Source organism: Camellia sinensis, chromosome 15, assembly GCF_055761805.1.
Source record: "Camellia sinensis isolate YWXY chromosome 15, ASM5576180v1, whole genome shotgun sequence".
NCBI classification, from domain to species: Eukaryota; Viridiplantae; Streptophyta; class Magnoliopsida; order Ericales; family Theaceae; genus Camellia; species Camellia sinensis.
The window spans coordinates 76,634,411-76,654,457 of record NC_138975.1 but is presented as its reverse complement, the minus strand read 5'-3'; the positions used below and the strand labels follow the sequence as shown (position 1 = coordinate 76,654,457).

General features: G+C 37.0%; 1 long non-coding RNA gene across 1 annotated transcript; it reads right to left on the bottom strand.

Annotated features, from left to right (window-relative positions):
* Nucleotides 1-5,197: 5,197 nt before the first annotated feature.
* Nucleotides 5,198-7,095, bottom strand: LOC145813767 (uncharacterized). The gene is made up of 2 exons (XR_014357035.1): nt 6,964-7,095; nt 5,198-5,430 (listed from the first exon to the last, which is right to left on the bottom strand). It is a non-coding gene; the product is annotated as an uncharacterized LOC145813767 (long non-coding RNA).
* Between the last annotated feature and the right edge of the window lie 12,952 nt (nt 7,096-20,047).

The following is a 20,047-nucleotide window of genomic DNA, read 5'->3' as shown; positions in this document are numbered from 1 at the left end:
ATAACTAACATGCATAACACATATACATAAACCATCAAGATACAAGCAATGTGTTAAAGTATATGAACACGTAATTAATTCCCCCTGAGCAAGTATACATATATAATGTATCTCAGCATTTCATCACATACAATGCTCAATCAACAGTGGTGTAATGCATACACGACAATCCAACACAACCATGTCATCCTCCACCGGTGACCAAGGACAAAACCTCTAGATGCAAGTATTTAGTACATCTATTAAAGACTCAATTATTATGAGACCACAAACTCAACAACAACACTAATACGGTAGTTAAAGATACAACCCCCACGTGCGTGTATTTAACACTCAAGAAACAACAATCCAATTTTCATACTTATGTCAAAGATACTTTTCTCATTTCATAAAACAAATTCCATTTCCCTTTGTTTTCACAAAACCAACTCCATCCCTTTTGTTTCCACAAAACCAATTCCGGTGATAATAAAGCCATACTCACATTAGCCCACTACATTCATTTCAAACCATCCCAAAGCCAAAGTTAACCCCTTAGGCATTAACACCTTCACGCAACTCACATTAACAATAGAGATTTACAACATAGGTTAACTACCCTCCATTTTAATTTACCAAATCAAAATATAATTGAGGGCTTTTTCTTCTTTCAACTATAACATGCTAATTTACACTCCAATTAGCCCAAAACAACCATCAATGATAAAATAACCATTTTCAAACAACCAACCCTAGGTTCCTTCTCATGATTTCAAACAAATCCAATGTGGATATGATTTTCATGCAATACAAAACTACCACATGTCTATCTATAGACGAAGTATTGAAAAAAAACAAGGAAATCCCTACCTCAAATGTAGAACCCAAGGAGAAGAAGAGCAAAACTCGGAAGTGCTCCAAATCTTAAATTTCTTGGATCAAAACGAAGCCCTCGACGATCAACACACTTCTTACAAAGGTCGAAGGTGAGGAAAACACTCCTACTAGATCAAACCCTAGAGAAAAGTTAGGTTTTAGAGTGAGGAGCTCTCAAAATTCAGTTTTGGAAAAGTAAGAGAGAGAAAAGAAAAGTGAAAAGTGATTTAAAAAGTGATTTCACGGACTGATATAAAGCATGTCCGCTCGAGCGTACAACACCCCGCTCGGGCGTCAGACACAGGTTCATGCTCGAGCATCCAAAGATCTGCTCGAGCACCGGATGCACCCTCCCAGAATTTTTTACAGACGATCAAAATGCTGAGAGAAGGAAATTCACGCTCGAGCGTCCAAACTACCGCTCGTGCAGAGAGGCAACAACAAATGCCCACTCGAGCGTCAAAGCGCCGCTCGAGCGGAGAGACCAAAACCTGGGCAAAATTCTAAGTTTTAAAACACAACCAACTTATTCCCAACTTGCCCAACACAACCCAAAACTCTAAAACAAAGAGTAAGGGATAGAAATGAGGATAAGACAACAACAAATCTACGGACCTGAGTCTGGATTACAGTTAAACAACAACAGGGAATACCGGGATCGCTATAACGTCCCCCCCTTAAAGAATTTCGTCCCCAAAATTAAGGATATGCCAAAACACAAGGCCAACTGATCACATAACACCAACACCCGTGTACTAGAAGAGGAAATATTCTCCCTACAAACCTTCGATTCACTCTTACCAAGGAAGAGACTAACCAAGGGAACACGTCCCAAACGACAACACTCAAGCACGAAAAAAAAAAAAAAAAAACTACAATAAAACCAAACCTTCCCGAAACAATTTACCAACATCTGACTAGCGCTTCAAGCTAAGTCACTACTCAACAACCATAATTTCCGATAAAAGGGTAATCAAAGCAAATCTTTTGCATTAATATAAGGAAAACATTTTCTTGTTCATGAGACATTTCACAAAGATAGTCAAATTTTCAATGTTGACATTTCGAAATAAACCTTGCATTTTCCATGCGAAACTCAGAAGTTTTGTAAACATTTTTCACAAATACGGTGTTATCCAAAACACGTAACCATCCACAGTTTATTTGCCAAAAAGATTCATTTGGAATTCCTCAAAACCCTTGAATTAAATCAATTTCTCAACAACGCCCTTTGGTGGCCCAAACACTAGGAAAATTTTGTTTTCCATATCCTTTCAAAATAATACTAGCAACGTCCATCACTCACACAGTGAGGCCAAAACCAACACAAAACATAACATTTCTATAATGATGGTTAATAGAAATAACAGCAGTGCTATCAACACACATGGCATAAAAAATTCATGATTTGACAATTTCATTCCACCTTCCTTTACTTAACCAATTTAAAATCATAAACATGGCTCAGAACCTGGCCAACAATTAAAAGAGACCACATCTCACATCAACAATACCTCCTTAATACACAAATGATACGCATTTTGGTGCTGTATCAATATAACATAGAAACACTTCTATACTGCACAATTGATAACGATATACATTTTAGTGCTATAACAAATCAAACAAAATCTGGTTTAGAGGTCCATCCTCCATCTTCCAATAAACCGTGGAGTACATCCCCCCTCTCCTTCCACATGCAATAATGTATATAAGCAATTAACATATACAAGTTCAATCAATCAATACAAAGCTTGATGTATTATTCCAACCGTCAAATTCAATGACATAACATGTTCGATTAGTTTCAGTTTTCCCTAATCAACATACAAGTCTACAACGAATGAGACTAACCTCAAGGTGACAGATGTCAACCCAAAACCCGATACCAACAAGCTGACTAATCAACTCAATAAACTCCACACTCAGTAATCCACACACTGATGTGCCACTAACCCCAAACACGGAGTTCCCCACACAAACCCCCAAATTTTGGAATCTCAACGGATCTCCTAAGATCGAACCACATCAACACTGTGTCTAAGGAAATCACTATTCCTCCCCCCCCCCCCCATGGCTACATAGCAAGCCTGTTCATCCCCTCGACCGAAGATCGACATGGTAAACCTCAATTACAACAACCCAATCACGAAGGACAATTTGACCAACGCTATTCTCGTCACCCTAGAACACAACCTGTTCTTCCTCTTAAGAATGCTGCCAGAATCTACTCACAAACCATACCCAACAATTGGTAGCCAATCACAATACGAACACTACCCCTATACAACCGATGGGGTCACCACGGACTCATTAACTAGCAAAGCCCAAAACACTAATCAACATACAGATACCATTCCCGCTAACCCGAGATACAAATCTCACATAACTTATCAATGCTACACAACTCCCGAAATCATCACATCAGTCACATTCACCCACGGGTTCCCGATCTCATCAAATAATCTCTAAAAGTGAACAAGGCCCACAGGCCGTCACCAGACTATCTCAACATACAGTACCAAGCATGCAATAACATCAGGATCATTGATCCCATTAACAACTTCTCAATAGATATTATCGGGGTTTCGAAATTCCATACATACTCCCCAATACATGAGGATTAAACAAACAACACTATGCATACACATGTGATACATAAACATGGTGCCTCAGCATCCAACAGTACACCGGTCAATAACAAAATGATTCATATAATACATCACCGGTCAACGACGCAAAAGTTCCCCCTCCAGGGTAATAATACAAGGCTAGCTAATAAGTCGCCCCTCGCGAGGCTCTCGAAGCCTGGCCTGCCCGTTTCTGGTACCGATAGCGTCCTTGACTGGACGAGTACAACTGAGTCTGACTGGGTTTTGAAGCACCTGAAGAATTTACACACAAAGGACAAAAACGTCTACCATGGCCTAGCTGACCACAAACAAAACAACCACCAGACTCCTTACTCTGAGACTGGTCTGAAACCTGTATCTCCCCGGACCCCCCAATAGAAGAGTCCGAAACCCCAGGCAAAGGAAAGGAATTAGCCCCTGACTGAGCATGTTTCCGCCTCCACCCCTTACTGAGCCTAGAGCGCTTAGGAACTGAAGGACTTACCGAGATGGTCTCTTCCCTATCCCAACCATCACTCACAACCATAGCCTCCACATGGGCCGCTGCCTCGACTAAATTATAATAATCCTTCCAAAAGGATCCAGCTACCTTCTCTCGAATATCGAAACACAACTGCCTTTCAAACTCATAACAACGACGCTCCTCTGTTGCCACCAACTCTGGAGCAAACCTCGACAAACTAGTAAACCGCATCTCAAACTGTGCCACAGGAGTATCATCCTGACGCAACTCCAAAAACTGATCCCTCAACCTTTCCCGAGCAGAAGGAGGGAAATACTTGGCCCAAAAGGCCTCGGTAAAAGCAACCCATGTGCTCTCTACAGTATTCTTAGCATACTTCCACCAATAACTCGCATCGCCCTTTAATTGAAAAGTTGCCAAAGAAACCCTCAACTCCTCTTTTTTGACTCTGAGTATATCAAGAGTCTTGGTAATCTGCTCCAACCAGCTCTCTGCCTCCAACGGTTTAGCCTCCCCCACAAACTCTGGTGGGCCGGAGCGGAAAAACTCCTTAGTAAGCTTGAGAGCATGCCCGCTGCCGCCCTCAGTGCGAGCTAGGGTGTCTTGCACTGCCCTCACAATCTCACGTACGACATCCTTGCTGACAGCCGATGCTGCAACGGCGGGTGCTAAAGGAACTGTTGTGCCCCTACCGACACTCCTACTACTCAACCGTCATCTACTTCCTCGTGTAGACATCCTATAAAGCACAAAAGCAAATGCCACGCTTAGTGCACAACACAACAGCCTTCTTCGAGGCACACACCACCACTATTAAGTCACAAGACTCACTTAGTCACAAAATATACATCTCTATTGCATATAAACATCTAAACATGTAAACACATAATCGAATCAAGTCCACAAAGATAGCCACTCATTCCGGAACTCTCAAGGAATTCCTATCAGAAACCACGTTGATCAGGCGTGTTTCTGAAAGGACCTCAAAGCAAGTTCACCGGCTGTGAATACTATCCGAGAGACTGAATCCCATGCTCACATAAATGCAACACACAAGTCCTAACTTTCATGATATCTATATGCAACGTCCTCACCATACGTAGTAAACCCACTGTGGTAAAAACCACTTCCCACGAGACCAAAGTATTCAAACCTGGCTCGCTCTGATTTCAAGTTGTCATGCCCCACTTTTTATTACTCGAAGTATTACCAATTTCATTTACTTAATTCCATTTCAGAGATAACATGCGAAAATAAACCCGTATATTCAACTCGTAGAAGTGAATAACATTGCTCTCATTCGTATGCAAGTAAATACAACATGAGTATAATAAATAAATTGCCCTTGGGCTTACATCATTAACGAATCAAGAAGAAGGGTGCAACCCTTTTACACATATGGCATTCCGCCAATACAAGAGAGGCCCTATGGCCAACAAATAAGAAGATCCAAATCTTGCAGCACATTCAGCTCAACACCTGAAAAAGATTCAACAACGTGGGATGAACATATAGTCCAGTAGGGATCTCAACATGGCCCTCAACAATAACAACTTACAGATAGCTATGATCATGAATGCCCATTCTCATACTAGAGTAGTAATGTGACAGTTTATAAAAAATATACATAAGTATGAACTTTCTCGAAAACAGTCATTTCAATCAACGCTATAAGCGATTCATCTTTCCTTTTTCTTTCATTAACTCCAATCTTTCATAACATTAGCAATTACTTATGAAATAATGTCACTAAGCCCATTACTCTCTTCCGTTTTCCAAATGACAAATTGACATTTTGGTTCGTTCCCAATACAATCATAACTATACATGCATACCTTTATGAAAAGGGAGATAACAACTCACTAACATGTATATAATCAACCAATGAGGTAACTTGGCCCTCCGAAACTGTAACCAACCAAATTCATGATATCCTCAGATACAATGGAACAACAACAACAAAACTTTGCTCTACCAGCTATGTGCGTAGTAAGCCAAAGATACACCTCTCACAATAACATACCAGTTTACCAGGCGCTAGCTGGAAGGGTGTGGTACCTTAGATTCTCAGCGTAGTCAATTCTCCAGGCGCTAGCTGGAAGGTCACGGTACTTCTGATTTTTAGCGCAAGGTATAACACCACCAACCAAAATACAACGAGGCATAACTAACATGCATAACACATATACATAAACCATCAAGATACAAGCAATGTGTTAAAGTATATGAACACGTAATTAATTCCCCCCGAGCAAGTATACATATATAATGTATCTCAGCATTTCATCACATACAATGCTCAATCAACAGTGGTGTAATGCATACACGACAATCCAACACAACCATGTCATCCTCCACCGATGACCAAGGACAAAACCTCTAGATGCAAGTATTTAGTACATCTATTAAAGACTCAATTATTATGAGACCACAAACTCAACAACAACACTACTACGGTAGTTAAAGATACAACCTCCACGTGTGTGTATTTAACACTCAAGAAACAACAATCCAATTTTCATACTTATGTCAAAGATACTTTTCTCATTTCATAAAACAAATTCCATTTCCCTTTGTTTTCACAAAACCAACTCCATCCCTTTTGTTTCCACAAAACCAATTCCGGTGATAATAAAGCCATACTCACATTAGCCCACTACATTCATTTCAAACCATCCCAAAGCCAAAGTTAACCCCTTAGGCATTAACACCTTCACCCAACTCACATTAACAATAGAGATTTACAATGTAGGTTAACTACCCTCCATTTTAATTTACCAAATCAAAATATAATTTAGGGCTTTTTCTTCTTTCAACTATAACATGCTAATTTACACTCCAATTAGCCCAAAACAACCATCAATGATAAAATAACCATTTTCAAACAACCAACCCTAGGTTCCTTCTCATGATTTCAAACAAATCCAATGTGGATATGGCTTTCATGCAATACAAAACTACCACATGTCTATCTATAGACGAAGTATTGAAAAAGAACAAGGAAATCCCTACCTCAAATGTAGAACCCAAGGAGAAGAAGAGCAAAACTCGGAAGTGCTCCAAATCCTAAATTTCTTGGATCAAAACGAAGCCCTCGACGATCAACACACTTCTTACAATGGCCCAAGGTGAGGAAAACACTCCTACTAGATCAAATCCTAGAGAGAAGTTAGGTTTTAGAGTGAGGAGCTCTCAAAATTCAGTTTTGGGAAAGTAAGAGAGAGAAAAGAAAAGTGAAAAGTGATTCAAAAAGTGATTTCACGGACTGATATAAAACATGTCCGCTCGAGCGTACAACACCCCGCTCGAGGGTCAGACACAAGTTCATGCTCGAGCGTCCAAAGATCCGCTCGAGCACCGGATGCACCCTCCCAGAATTTTCTGCAGACGATTAAAATGCTGAGAGAAGGAAATTCACACTCGAGCGTCCAAACTGCCGCTCGAGTAGAGAGGCAACAACAAATGCCCGCTCGAGCGTCAAAGCGCCGCTCGAGCGGAGAGACCAAAACCTGGGCAAAATTCTATGTTTTAAAACACAACCAACTTATTCCCAACTTGCCCAACACAACCCAAAACTCTAAAACAAAGAGTAAGGGCAATGAGGATAAGACAACAGCAAATCTACGGACCCGAGTCCGGATTACAGTTAAACAACAACAGGGAATACCGGGATCGCTATACTCCCACACAATACAATGTATATAAACACTTATCATATACAATGATCAATCAATACACATATTCAATGACATATTCAACGTGATTAGTTTCAGTTTTCCCTAATCAACATACGGTGTCTACAACAATCAAAACTATCCTCCACTGATAGCCCAAGACAATTATTTCTAAACAGATAATAAATGCATCAACAGATAAATTATGAATAATTTCAAGGTGAGTGATTAATCAATCTAACTCCACCGTTTATTCTCATAACTTCTCATTTTCATTATTTCCAAACCAATTTCATTATCTCATAATAAATGTCATTATTTACACAAATGACCCAACGATACCCAACTATGGTATTTTTTCCCTTTTTCAGTATTGACCCCAGAGGTCCAAATATTGACAATAATCATCAATAGGCTCATTATAAGACCCAAATACACATACATAATTCAAAGGAACAAAAGCCCTATTTTATAATTTCAAGATTTGAAACCCTAACTCCCAAACTTTCCCAACTTCAACATTTAACCAAAATGACTACAAATTTAAGTCAAAGACCATAGAGATGAGTAGTTATCCCTACCTCAGAATGAAGAGACCAAATGGAGGAGATGATGTAAACTCAAAGTGCTCCAAATGCACAAATTTTCAGATTAAAGCGAAGCCCTTGCGAAGCTTTACCTTTCTTCCAAAGGAACTAGGGTAGAGGACCACTAGAACTAGATGAAACCCTAGAGAGAAGGTATATAGAGAGAGAAAGAGCAGCTGGTCTAGGGTTTGAATGAAAAAAGGTGATGAAAAAGTGAAGTGTAACTCGTAGCTGCCAACTGATATATTCGAGGCTCGCTCGAGCGAAGGAGTGGTCGCTCGAGTGACCAGACACAAAGATGCCTCGCTCGAGCGTAGAAAGCCTCGCTCGAGCCAGCAATACAAAGCTTCAGGTCTGCAACCCAGAAGCACATTCGAGCGAAGAAAAGCTCGCTCGAGCGAAGAAACCCAAAACATACAGCTCGCTCGAGCTAAGAAACCCAAAACATACAGCTCACTCGCTCGAGCCAAGAAATGCAACTCTCAGTTCCAGAACCAGACGCAAACGCAAGCTCGAGCGCAAGACTTCTTGCTCGAGCCACCAGACACATCACCCAACTCTCGCTCGAGCGAAGGAACCCTGGCTCGAGCAAAGGAACTAAAACACAGAGCTTGCTCGAGCGACAAAAGCCTCGCTCGAGTGAAGAAGCAAAAATCTGGGCAGCAACTATTGTTTCAAACTCACTACCAACCTGTAACAAACCTGCCCAACGCATCCTAAAACTCATATACAAAGAATTAAATGGCGGAAATGAAACTTATACAACAACCAACACCACGGAACCTAAGTCCGGAATACAATAAACAATGGAGGGAAAACCGAGATCGCTATATCATTTTTCAGGTACAGGTGATATGCCGCCTCCAAGGATGTAGCTTGGGAGGTTTAGAAGCTGAAGACTTATTTTTGTAGCTATCTTTGTATTACATGTAATTCAAGCCAAGGGCTTAATCTGTTAAGAGTTAGAACTCTCTTTTGTTGAAACCAAGTGTTGACTTGGAAAGTTTGTAAGCCCGTAGGACATTTACTTTGTTGTCAACATGTAATACTTTTTGTAAAGAATACTCTGATGGATGAATATATTTAATTTTCCTATGCCTATGGATATCATGAATGATTGAGTTATATGGATTTATTTTGAGAGCGCTACAACATTAATTTTATTAAAATTACCGTTTGATAATATATTTTTTTTTAAGAATATCAACTGTACTTTTTATATTATTAATGAATTTAAAATAGGGATAAAACAGTAAATTTATATTATTTTATTTCTTAATTTTTAAAAAAAAAAAACTAAAATTTTAAAATGATAAAAAATAAAATAAAAAATTAACATTTTAAGGAAAAAAAATGTCTTTACATAATAAGCAAAAAAAATCAATTTATTTCACACTACCAAAATAGGCCCTAATTAATTCATCATTAAAATATATATATATATATATATAGTAACTTCTCTTCTTCTTCTTTTTTTTAATTTAAAAAAATCAAATAATAAGCCAAATTAAACATCGCAAATTTTTGTACACACATATCATTTTTTTAGTGTAAATCTTTTAAAATATTCAAGATGAGCCTCAAAATGACGTGTAGTAGCCAATTATTTTCAGTGTGAATTTTTTAAAATTGATTGCATTACACACAACAGTTTCTTTTGAGAAGTGATTTTTTTACCTCTTTAATTTTTATACTCCATCCATTCCAAAATAATAGTCCATTTTGAAAAAATTACTAAATTTTTTTGAAAGTACAATTATTGCATTTTAAAAATATTAATTTTTTAAAACTACCCTTTGATAATATATCTTTTTAAGAATATCAATTTTTCTTTTGATATTATTAATGAATTTAAAATAAGGACAAAAAAGTAAATTTATATTATTTTTTTCTTAATTTTTGAAAAAAATTAATATTCTAAAATAATAAAAAATAAAATAAAAAATTAGCATTTTAACAAGAAAAAAAAAGTCTTTATATAATAAGTTAAAAAAATCAATTTATTTCACACTACCCAAATAGGCCCTAATTAATTCATCATTAAAATATATATATATATATAGTAACTTCTCTTCTTCTTCTTCTTCTTCTTCTTTTTTTTAATTTAAAAACGCAAATAATAAGCCAAATCAAACATCACAAATTGTTGCACGCACATACCACCTTTTTAGCATAAATCTTTTGAAATATTCGAGATGAGCCTCAAAATGACGTGTAATAACCAATTATTTTCTGTGTAAATATTTTAAAATTGATTGCATTACACGCAACAATTTCTTTTAAGAAGTGATTTATATGTCAATTTATTGATTTTTTTAACTTATTTGAATCATATTTACCTCTTTACTTTTTATACACCATCCATTCCAAAACAATAGTCCATTTTGAAAAATTTACTAACTTTTTTTGATAGTACAATTATTACATTTTAAAAATAATAATTTTTTAAAATTACCCTTTGATAATATATATTTTTTAAGAATATCAATTTTACTTTTTATATTATTAATGAATTTAAAATAGGGATAAAACAGTAAATTTATATTATTTTATTTCTTAATTTTTTAAAAAAACTAATATTTTAAAATAATAAAAAATAAAATAAAAAATTAACATTTTAAGAAAAAAAAACGAATTTACATAATAAGCAAAAAAAAAAAATCAGTTTATTTCACACCACCCAAATAGGCCCTAATTAATTCATCATTAAAATATATATATATATATATATAGCAACTTCTCTTCTTTCTTTTTTTTTTAATTTTAAAAAATCAAATAATAAGCCAAATTAAACATCACAAATTTTTGCACACACATACCACCTTTTTAGTGCAAATCTTTTGAAATATTCGAGATGAGTCTCAAAATAACGTGTAGTAGCCAATTATTTTCAGTGTAAATATTTTAAAATTGATTGCACTACACACAACAGTTTCTTTTGAGAAGTGATTTATAAGTCAATTTATTAATTTTTTTTAAACTTATTTGAATCATATTTACCTCTTTACTTTTTATACTCCATCAATTTCGAAATAATAGTCCACTTCGAAAAAATTAATAACTTTTTTTGATAGTTCAATTATTGCATTTTAAAAATATTAATTTTTTAAAATTACCCTTTGATAATATATTTTTTTAAGAATATCAATTGTACTTTTTATATTATTAATTAATTTAAAATAAGGATAAAATTGTAAATTTATATTATTTTATTTCTTAATTTTTTTAAAAAAATAATATTTTGAAATAATAAAAAATAAAATAAAAAATTAACATATTAAGAAGAAAAAAAACGTCTTTATATGATAAGTAAAAAAAAATCAATTTATTTCACACTACCCAAATAGGCCCTAATTAATTCATCATTAAAATATATATATATATATATATATAGTAACTTCTCTTCTTTTTCTTTTTTTTAATTTAAAAAAATCAAATAATAAGCCAAATTAAAAATCACAAATTTTTGCACACGCATACCACCTTTTTAGTGTAAACATTTTGAAATATTCGAGATGAGCCTCAAAATGATGTGTAATAGCCAATTATTTTCTACGTAAATATTTTAAAATTGATTGCATTACACGCAGCAGTTTCTTTTGAGAAGTGATTTATAAGTCAATTTATTGATTTTTTTAACTTATTTGAATCATATTTACCTCTTTACTTTTTATACACCATCTATTCCGAAATAATAGTCCATTTTGAAAAATTTACTAACTTTTTTTGATAGTACAATTATTACATTTTAATAATATTAATTTTTAAAAATTACCCTTTGATGATATATGTTTTTAAGAATATCAATTGTACTTTTTATATTATTAATTTATTTAAAATAAGGATAAAATTGTAAATTTATATTATTTTATTTCTTCATTTTTTTAAAATAATAATATTTTCAAAATAAAAAAAAATAAAATAAAAAATTAACATTTTAAGAAGAAAAAAAAAACGTCTTTATATGATGAGTAAAAAAAATCAATTTATTTCACACTACCCAAATAGGCCCTAATTAATTCATCATTAAAATATATATATATATTGTAATAACCCGACCCTCGCACATGATTTCTATTATATTCTGAGTCCTCGATTGGTACTTTTAAATGCTTACTGTGTAATTTCGTGAAAAATTATGATCAAGGAAGTGAAATCCATGTCTATGAATGTCTATCTGTCTCACAAGGAAACTATCTGTCACCCTTAACACGTTTGAATTAGAAATTGGAAGCCTTAACAGCTTAATTAGCTGAAATTGATTATATATCTGTGATCAGCATAATTTTTAAGTAATATTAAGCATGTTTGTAAAATTTTGATTTTGGAATGATTAAACGATTCATTTTTGTCTTATATGCCTTATGAATAGATATATATAAATATACCTCTAAGACTTTATAAACCTTGATCAAAACAAACGTGAATACCATTTTGGGGAAAAAAGAGAAGAAATCGGGGGGAGAAGGGATTCAACAAGAAAGCTTGGCAAAATTGGTAGAAGTGTAGGATTAAATTCAAGGTAAGCTCAAATCCTTCTTGTTATGGCCACTTAGAGGTTGTAATTGATGTGTATGTTTGATTCATGTCTACTTCATGCTTGAGTAATGAGGGTTTCTCTCAATTGGTTACTTAGGCATCTAGATTGGGTGTGGTATGAAATTATACTTCAATCTATGGTTTTCTATCATCACTTCATGGAATTATGCATATATCATGTGTTATGTTTCAAGGATATGAAGAACTTGAATCCAAGAATGGAATTAGAGAGAGAGATGGCTTGTTGAAGCTTCTAATCTTAGTTAATTTACTATACTCAAGGTAGAATTCATGTTATAGTGATGATAGGTGAGCATATTGCATTAACCTAACCTTGGGTTGCATGTAAGAATGGAGTGAATACCAGGTTGGGACTCGAATGGAGGTTCAGAAATTTCAAAATCCGCTTGGTCCGCTCGAGCGGCGGAAATCCCGCTCGAGCGGGAAAAACCACCTCTCAGCAGTTTTGTGCATTTTACAGTCCGCTCGAGCGGCCAAAGTGACGCTCGAGCGGGGGACTCATTTTCAGGAAAAATTAAATGTTTGTTCGGTTTTGAATGCTTGCTTCTCCGATATTTTTAGAATATTTTACGGATGATTTTAAAGCGGTTGTAAATGCATGCAAGGTGTAAGACTCAGGAAATGCTTTATAAAAAAAAAGAGAGAGACTAATGTATTAATTGTGTGCAGGGCACATTCCAGAAGGAAGCAACACGCCACCTCAACACTGTGAGTAGTAGTACCTATGTAATGTTATGCAATCATGTTAATGTCTCAAGCATGTAATGTACTTATGCATGTTTAAGATATGTTAATGTTACATGTAAAGAAAAGCATTTACAAGGGCTATATGCCATTTTCAAGGGCCATGTGCCACAAGTTTCAAGTGTATTTCAAGGGCCATGTGCCACAAGTCTCAAGTGCATTTTCAAGGGCCATGTGCCACAAGTTTCAAGTGCATTTTCAAGGGCCTCGTGCCACAAGTTTCAAATGTATTACAAGGGCCTCGTGCCATATGTTCAAGGGCTTCGTGCCATCATGTTTCAAGGGCTTATAGCCACATGCTTATGTCACCGGATTAGGCCTAGGGCCATTATGAACTATACGCAGAATCAGACAAACCATGTGCATGCTGCATCTTTCTATGTATTGATGTATTTAAGCTTCAAGTCAGACGTCATTCATTATGTATTACTGCTCATTGAGCTCGGCTCACTCTCCATTATGTCTGTTTCTGTAGGTTATCAGTCAGGGGGTCAGTCCTAACTTCGACGTTGTCCCTTTTGTCAACCTTTACATGTCCAGGCACTACACCAGGCCATTTATTTTTGGGAAGCTGCTAAGATATGGGTCTACTTTTGAGAGCCACCTACGGACGTTGCACATAACTCTCATATTCCTTTTGTTATACCCAATTATCGGGCTAGGACTGTAAGTGTATGTGTTGTTCACGTTATCCAGGGATATAGTTTTAAACTTTACCCGCTTTTGATGATGTATGTAATGCATGAGATCCTGGCATAGTAGAAATAGCTCAATGGAGTATGTTTGTATTTATGTTATATTAATATTTTATGCTTCCGATAAGGCCCCGTACAGTATGTACATCAGTTTTTATGTCCATTTCCGCTTAGGTCATGCCCGAACCTTTAGGGGCAGGTTATTGGGTTGTGACATATATATATAGTAACTTCTCTTCTTATAGCGATCCTGGTTCTTCCTTCTTTGATTGTTGTATCCGGACTTAGGTTCTGTGGAGTTGGTTATTATATATGTCTGGCTGTCATCCTTTAATTCCATATATTTCAGTTTTAGGATGCATTAGGCGTGTTTCGAACAGGTTGGTTGAGCTTTAGTCCCATTCCTTGTTGCCCAGATTTTTGGTGGTCCGCTCGAGCAGGTCCCTTTGCGCTCGAGCGGAGTTTACACACTTTCAGCATTTTGTGCCTCTGCAAAACTGCTACAGGTGCGTTTTTCACGCTCGAGCGAATTTCCTTACGCTCGAGCGGGCCTCTTGGCGCTCGAGCGGGTGTTCAATATCTGTAAAAATACTAGAAGAGGGAAATCTACGCTCGAGTGGGTTTCCCTTTGCGCTCGAGTGGGTGCTTTTTGATCTTGTGTCTTGGCGCTCGAGCAGGTCATTTCGCGCTCGAGCGGGTCCAATTTTTGTGTTTGACGCTCGAGTGTCCTATTCTTCGCTCGAGCGGGATAGTCGTATATCAGATGGCAGCCAGGTGATTTTGAATCACTTTTCACATTTCCTTTCCCTCTTTTACTTTTCTAAACCCTCTTTTGAGGGCTCCTCTCTCTAGAATATACCTTCTCTCTAGGGATTGATCTAGCTTGAGTGATCTACTCCCTTAGTGTCTTTGCAAAGAGTGTAGAGCTTGGCTTGGGCTTCCTATCAATCCGAAAATCTTGGGTTTTGGAGCATTTCGAGATTTCTTCATCATCTCCTTTGAGTTTCATCTCTTGAGGTAGGGATTCCTACTCATCTTTATGAGCTTTAACATAGATGTTGAGCTTTTTGTATAAATGGTTTGATTTGGGAAGTTAGGGTTTGTGATGTGTTATATTGAAAAGAGGGGTTTTGTTCTTTTGATTCAAACATATGTGTTTTGGGTATAACAAGGGGGTTAATGATGTTGTTGATAATATTTGGACGTTTGGGTCAATGTTGAGAAAAAGGGGAAAAATGCCATGTTTGGGTATATTTGGATCATTAGTGTAATTAATGACATTTATTATGGAAATATGAAATTGAGTTGGAAATAATGTAATTGGCTCATTATAAGGTAGAATGGTGGAGTTGGATTCATTAATCACTCACCTTTAAAATGTTGATAAATTATCTGTTGATATAATTATTGTCTGTTTAGAAATAATTGCTTTGGGCTATCGGTGGAGGATAGTCTTGATTGTTGTAGACATTGCATGATGATTAGGTGAATTAAAACTAATCAATTGAATATGTCATTGAATATGACGGTTGGAATAATACATCAAATTTATGCATTGATTGGTTATGTATATGGTTTAAGCTTATAGACACTGTGTTGTGTGGAAGGAGATAGGGGATGTACTCCACGGTTTAGGGGAAGATAAGGGATGGACTCCTAAACCGGATCATATTTGGGAGGAGATAGGGGATGGACTCTATTGATACAGCAAATATGTGTATCTATTGAAGTGTTGATACAACGAATATGTGTATCTATTGTGAAGTGTGGAAGTATTTTATGTGATATTGATATAGCAAATATGTGTATCTATTGAAGTGTTGATACAACGAATATGTGTATCTAAGCGTACCGGGTTCGAATACTTTGGGTATCAAAGCGTACCAGGTTCGAATACTTTGGGTACGCAGGAAGTGGTTAGTACCACAATGTGTTCGTCTCGCTTGATAGAGACTTAGATGTAGTGTTATATGCTTATGTGATAACATGTTTATGTGACTATTTGGGTATGGGGTTTAGTTTCTAGGATGTTGATTGGATCTTTGGATTTCTGTGAGTCATGTTGGAAAAGCACTTCATCAATGTTGTTTCTAACCGAAACTCTAGTAACGCCTCGGGACTATCATTATCCAGAAATGAAATTCGTATGTGCTTATGTGATTATGTGCTTATGTTGAGCGAATTACAATTGTCCATTGCATTAGGATGCGAGTGTTATAGCTTTGACAAATTTGTGAATGTGCTAACATTCTTTGCTACCTTTATTTGGATGTCAGGACGAGGATGTGGTGGTAGGCGAGGTAGGCCTAGGAGGCAGGAGATGCCTATACCGGATGAGGTTCCGGCGCAGCAGGAGGGTGTTGGTCAGGCCAATGTGGCGGAGACAGTGGGTCAGCAGGCCTTGGGTGCCTTAGCCCGCAAGATAGCCAGAGCTATGAGGGAATCCATAGGCATTCTCAAAGCTGAGAATCCAGTTCAGGCCCAGGTTGTTGATGCAGGGCCTTCCTTTCTGAAGAGGGAGTTCTTCTGGTCTAATCCGGATGAGTTTGTTGGGGATCCTAAGGAGCCACTTAAGACTGATGAGTGGCTGGAGCAGATGACGAAGACGTTTGAGATGCTTGGCATCGAAGACGGGGCATTGAAGGTGACCTTGGCATCTTTCCAGCTTAAGGGGGATGCGAGTCAGCGGTGGAAGTTCATAAGAGGTCGTGTTGGTGGTACGAGGGAGACTTTCGTAGACTCTTTCCAAGAGAAGTTTCTGTCTCCAGCTGTCAGGGAGAAGCTGAGGGACCAGTTTTGTGATACCCCTATTCCGTAGTATGCTAATTGGTCCTTAAATTGAGTATGATTATGTGTTTAGCATGATTTTATGTGCCATTATGTGAATATATGTGATTTTGAAGTTTTATCTGTTCACCGTAGGAATATCTGTTCGAATAATCTGCTTTGGAAATTATATTGAAGGCCCTATCGGCCACAGAACCCGAAATTGTTTACGTCATTGTGATTGGCATAATTTTTAGAACCTACAGTGAAATTTAATTAAAAATTGATTCTAGTCAGATTAAACTGATTAAATTGGCGAATTGACTACCCAATTATTTTATGTTGAAATAATATGTGAGTGGGGCTATTATAAGCCTTATTAAAACCAATTCCTTCCCTTTACATTGATTTTGGCTGATCAACTCTAAGAGAAAAAGAGGGGGGTCGGCTATTAGAGAGAGGGACGGGAGAAAAATCTGAGTTTTGCTCTTGATCCTTGAATGCCTTGAGGATAACACAAGAATTGCCATAGATTGTGAAGATTAAACTCCTTGGTGAGTAGTTCATGTAAATTTTAACTATCATTTCGTGAATTCAAGTTTGAAAGAGGGTCTAGAGCATGGAATTGTTTCATCATAAGGAAATTGAGTTGAATTTGTTATAATGGAGACCTATATATGCATGCATGTGTGTGATTGTCTTGAATATTGCATGTTTTGAGCTCAAAGGGTATGATCCATGTAAATTGTAGCTGAAACTCATGTTTTGATCACCAATTGTGCATCTAAGTTGAGAATGTGGCTAATTCATCACATGCATGTACAAATTATGAAGATATGGGCTTTAATGTATGAATTTGTTATGTTAGAATGAGTTTGATGGGAGATTGGGGCATGCATGTGAATTAATTGTGAATTGAGCTTCATTGGGTTGTGATTTGGGGTTTGCATCATGTTGGTATAATTATATTTGAGAATTGAGCCATAACATGCGTGATTCGTTGGTTGAAAACCGAATTGGAGCTCAAGAACATATTCTGGGTTTTTCAGAATTTTGAGGTCCACTCGAGCGTGAGAACCTCTGCTCGAGCGTAAATTTTGTGTTCCCAGCACTTTTTGCAGAGTTGGATGTCCACTTGAGCGAGATATTTCACGCTCGAGCGAGTAGCTTTTGTAGACAGGCGTTCCGCTCGAGCGCCCTAAATCACGCTCGAGCTTAATTTTGAGGTAACCAGTACTTTTGCAGGCCTCTTGGGTCCGCTCGAGTGAGGAAGTCCACGCTCGAGCGGGGACCCTGTTTCTTGAAATTTTGTTCATGCGTTCTGTGTTTCGTTTTCCGTTCTATTTCACTTGTGATCACTCTTAGGCATATGTTAAGCATTGTAAATGAGTTAATGAGATAATAATAAAGCCTAAAGAGGAATATGTGAATTAAGGAATGGATTGAATTGTTAGTGACTCTTTTGTGTTCATGAAATGTATAGGGTCAAGCTCCAGGGCAAATCCACAAGCCGATCACTGTGAGTAATATCAATATTTGAAAGCTTATCAATGTCCAATTGTGCATTCCCTTATAAGCTTTATGAGTTGCTAATTGGGATTGTGGCCAAAAGTCTGGCATGAATGAATGATTGGACCAAAGGTCGTTTCGATAGTAATAAATGGACCAAAGGTCGTTTTGATAATAATGAATGGACCAAAGGTCGTTTTGAGAAGAATGAATGGATCGAAGGTCATTTTGATAGAAATGAACGAACCGAAGGTCATTTTGACATATATGAATGGACCGAAGGTCGTTTCGACATGAATGAGTGGGCTGAAGGCCGTTTTGACATGAACAAGTGGGCCGAAGGCCACTTTGGCATAAATGAATGGGCCGAAGGCCATTTTGATAGAAATGAATGGGCCGAAGGCCGTTTCGACACAAGTGAATGGGCCGAAGGCCGTTTTGCCATGAATGGAAACCTGAATGGGCCAAAGTCCAGAATGTTTGGAGCTACAGTTACTTGATTGAATTTCGTATAGTTATATATACATCTGTTAAATAAAAGTATGAATTGGGCCCAAGGCCATTTGGAGCGTGTTGCTCTACATATTGTTGTAACCTCTGTCTTTGATATTATTCACTGGGCTATTGCTCACGCTCATTCATGTGTTTGTAGGTGAGCCAAGAGAAGTCCAAACCCAGCCCCAGTGAAGTCTGCCAGGAACAACATGAGTTTTGGAGAGTCAGCCTTGTGTCTCACGCACGAGACCCATCCTTGCCATTTTATTATGTATTCACCTTTTGTCTTGTTGGCAAGGACTTCATGTAGATTTGTATATATTCTGTTATGGGTTGACTCAGTTTGAACGATCCTGTCTGTAAAGAATTCTATGGTGTTGTACTTTTGATGTGGGTTATTAACGTATATGTAAGTGGTTTGTTTTGATATGCACATAAGCACAACTCTGTGGACAAAGTCTTAAATTTGTGCCTCCGTTTGGCCCCTTTACCCTGTTGAGTTACGTTTGTTTTAGTTTGAGGCCGTAGGTAATCTCAGGATTACTAGCCGGTTATGTCCTTAACCCATAGGAGCGAGTTCGGGTCATGACAGAGTGGTATCAGAGCATGAGTTAATAACTCACGCACTTGTCCACAAAGAGCAATAAGTGTCTAAATAAGATCTAGGATGCATTCATGTGATAAATATGAATTTGGAAGCATTGATTATATGCTTAAATGTTTTGATGTGAACAATTATATGTTATAAGTTGCGAACTACTTGCATTGCAAATTATCTAAATATATGTGTTCCTTAGTATATGCACACTTGTGTACCTTTTGTATAAAATATAATGCAAGTTTAATCAGATGGTGAGAACAAGAGGAGATGAAATAGAAGAATCCTCAACTGCCAGAATGGACAGAATGGAAAGACTGATACAGGAAATGGTAGAAGCTTTGAGACAGCAACAAGAGTGGCAACAACAGTGGTGGCAACCACATCCGTCACCTCCACCTCCGGCACCACCTGTGCCAGATAATCAGAATGATGACCGGATTATAGCTCTCACCAAGGAATTCAAGA